Below are 4138 nucleotides of genomic sequence, written 5' to 3'. Positions count from 1 at the left end.
TGAACATCCAGCAAGTCTAATGAACAAATAAGACATTATAGAAATGACAAACATATTTAGTAAAGCTTGAATCTAGATACAAAGAAAGGGGACAAACCCCTAACTCCGATTCTTTTTTAGAAGATCCAAAAAAGGAGTTGTTTTCTTGCTATTGCCCTCAATGAATCATCCTATAATATTACTTCCACTAATTATATTTTAAATCTACTTCATCTTTGTGCGCGTATGCGTTCACTCGTGGAGTACTTCACGGTTAATTATATGCTTTGGTGTAGGATTGTTAAAGGGATAATAACAATCTCCAACCCAGTGTTTTTGGAGGGTAGCCTGTAAAATTGAAGGATATTTTCAGCCTCTAAACTTCTCCTTTCCATTTAGTCTAACCTGAAAAAGAACTCAGAATATTTTCCTCCTCCCCACTCTCTGTCACTCCTATTTTAATCATCTTCTATCTTTTTCACCGATAATCTGCTATTTTTTTTTTATAACACATGTGATTATACTAAGCCTTATAAAAATATTAACTATGAAACCTTCGCTCGTAAACTGAAATTTATTCAATAAATAATAAAAAGATTTTAACTGAGAAATGCAAAATCAACATGTCGGTGTTCATCATGTATGTGATATCTTCATGTCAAATATCACACGGTGTATGATATAAAGTTGATATATTATTATTTGAAATACATGATATACTATTGTCCAACAAGTGATGGTGACCTTGCACGTCGAAGAGTGTGGAAATCTGGTTGAGAAGTATAGTTTAATTAGTTAAATTATAAATTTATTATTTATAAATTATTGGTTTAAATTTTATAAATTTAAAATTATTAAAAATTTATATATTATTAATTTAAAAACTTATAAAATTAGTGGAGATATACATAAATTATTTTGAATATTTATATTAATAAAAAAATAAGAATGAAAACTTTATGGAGTTTAATTTAATTAATAAAATTTTAAATTTATTTTTTAAATATTATTAACTTAAAAATTATTAAAAATTTATTTAATTATAGATTTAACACCCCAACAAACAAGCCGTAAGAGACGGTGGAAATAAATTAAAAGAATAAAGGGGTTGATTCTTAACACCAAAAAAACGAAAATAAAAAACACTCGACATCCCAACCATTTAATATGAAAAAATTGTGATCGATAAAAGAAAAAATAATTATTTAGAAAAACTAACTATATCTTAATATAATTTAACATGAATGGGTTGATTTTATAAATTTAAAAATAACTTAAATAATTTACAATTAATTTAATATTAAATAATATAAAACTAAAAATAATTAGAATTAACTTGGATTAATTTGTTAAATTCATGACATGGATCATAAAACTAAAATAATTTTATAAAATATAAGAAAATATAGATTAAAAAAAATAATAAAATAATATTATAATAAATAATATTTTAATACTATAAGAAAATATAGATTTTTTTTTAAAAAAAATATTATTATAATAAATAATATTTTAATATTTCTATAAGAGGGATAACATATTTGCAAGAGGAATTGTAAAGTAGCATTTTGTTCGGTTCTTCTCTTGAAACATGTAAAATAAGTTATTATTATTATTATTTATGTTTGACCTTCCATTTAACATCTCCCTTATGATGCTCTAACGTGAGATTTTTAGCAGTCAACCAGCAACCAACACGACGCCTATTTAAGAGTTTCTTCATCAACTCAACTCGGTTAGACCACTTCGCATTAGCTTTTTCATATGTATGATATCTGACTCTTTTCAGAGCAATCTCGAGCAAGATGATGTCCGTTTTCCACCCTTCTGGGCTACCCCTGCAAGGAAAAAGTGCCACCGTTGTGATCCAAACAAATGTAAAGGCTTAGGCCGCCATTTCCTTTCCTATGGGCCTCCGGAATCATAGTGTAAAATCTACACGGGCCCAGATAGTTGGGTCCATTAAATGCTGATTTCAAGCACGGTAAGTATAGCTAGGCCTGCACTGTTTAAAGAGACGCAAATGTTCAGCGGTTCATCGCTTCAAGGGACCAACTACAATCCAGAGAGAGCCAGACGGTCCAAGTTCTGCTACGTTGGTAAGGTGTTTTTTTTAAGTCATTCTCATGGTTAGTTTAGGGTTTTTCACGAGGATATCGTGTACGAGAAGTGGATAGAGACATGTATTTTTCATGTGTTGGAGATTAAAAAAATAAACTTTGTTTTCCCTCTAAACTTGAGAATTACAAAAAATTTGAAACTACTTCCATAGTAATGTAACAATTCTACTGCATAACATCTTATCCCATAGGAGAGCCACCCATGTCACCTATAGCTCACCTTGAAAGGTAGTAATTCTAGTTGAAGTACAAATGAAGTTGTAGCTTGTACAACTTGATACTGTAGCTTATAAATATAAGAGATGAGTGATAAAAATAAAAGAGAGAAAAAATAGTAGTCGAGTAAAAATTAAATTTTTAAAGGCTTGGTTAGGTCTCGATTCATCTAATCTTGATGGGACTAAATTGAGTTTTGTTCAGTATTATATTATTATTTACCTCCAAGTAAATTTTCAACAATTATATTTTTAAAAAAATTACATTATCATAAATTTAAATTTAAATGCAGGGAATAAATACATCAAACAAAGCATGATATATTTAAATATTAATAGCGGATGTGAATGGACTATTAACATGTGGATGCTAATTATATTATAGCATTAATGCTCGACAGCTATAGGAGTAAAAGCATGTGGTTATATCAAGAATTTTATTTTGCACATGGCTATTATAGAGAATCTTGGTCTTCCATGATAATAATAGTTGTGTTGGGAATTTGGATCCACATGTTCACTATTTTATATAGTTGTTTTAGAATTATTTTATCATGATAATGATTGTTGTCATAATCATTACTATAATAGCTAGTACCCCCTCTTCTTTAACATCATGTCCTTCTTTCTTTCAGATTATCTATGAGTGAATTTTTTTTGTGTGAAGATAAGCGAGGAATCTTACTTTTTGTTTTCTTGATTTTTTGTTTGGTTTTAAATTTCTAGCTAGATTGACAATTTTTTGTTTGAAAAAGACTATAATTAGTACCTTTGCTAATGGAAATTGTGGACCTAAATCTTCTCATCTCGCAAGTAAAAGTATAGGAGTTGGGTCTTTTCATCAAGGTGATAAGGGTATTTGTTCTTTAAACACCAAACTAGCCAACCTTAACCTTAGCCCCTATAGTCTTATTGAAGCACAATAAATATTGGAGTTTTTACTCAACTAATCATAAATATAAAAGCAATATATGAGACTAGAATTCTATTTTTTCATAGAAAAATAAGTAGGACACTAAGATAACAATTTAGAATTTTAAAATCACAACACCTATGTGTAATTTAACTTAAGGTATTCTCTATTCTTATTTGGTTTTATTGGAGACATATTTTTTTATTACAACTTATATGCGAGCCAGTTATACTTAAATGGGTAAATGAACCTAGTAGTTTTTTATAAGCATTTGAGATTTAAAGGTCAAGTTTTAATTATTGATTTGCTTAAGTTTTGCTTTAATTTATCTAATTCTCCTAGAGTAGGATAAGGATGGCATGGTTTTATATTTTTTTACAAGAGGAGGACATGAAATCCATTTAATGATATTTTTCAAGGTAGATCAATATCAATAAACAATTGAAGAAATAATTGACAAATAAAATGTTATAATGGTTCGATAACCTCTACTCACAAGGTGTAGAGATATTTTATAGTTTATATGGTATTTGTCACAAATAATACTGTTTCTTCTTTAAGTCCAAACATGAAGTGTATTTAGGAATCTTATTGATAATTGTCAATACTATCTTCTTCAACAAACATAAGAGTAGTCTTTAAGTAACCATGTTTATGGTATGAAATATGACATTTGATATAATGATATATTGGATGGAATTTATTTTTAAATACTAAAACGATGACATATTGAATCAAACCAGGTTAACCCGTTAAATTTACAATCCGAGTCACTGGATTGTGATGATCATATAAAAAAATAATTAAAATAAATTATGAAGGCTAATTTCTCGTTAACTCAAAATTAAAGGACAACATTATACATACATACATACATACATACATACATACATATATATATATATATATAT

The sequence above is a fragment of the Populus euphratica genome, unplaced genomic scaffold (assembly GCF_000495115.2).
Source record: "Populus euphratica unplaced genomic scaffold, PopEup_1.0 scaffold6.1, whole genome shotgun sequence".
NCBI classification, from domain to species: Eukaryota; Viridiplantae; Streptophyta; class Magnoliopsida; order Malpighiales; family Salicaceae; genus Populus; species Populus euphratica.
The sequence above is the reverse complement of the archived record's forward strand: the minus strand, read 5'-3'. Positions refer to the sequence as shown.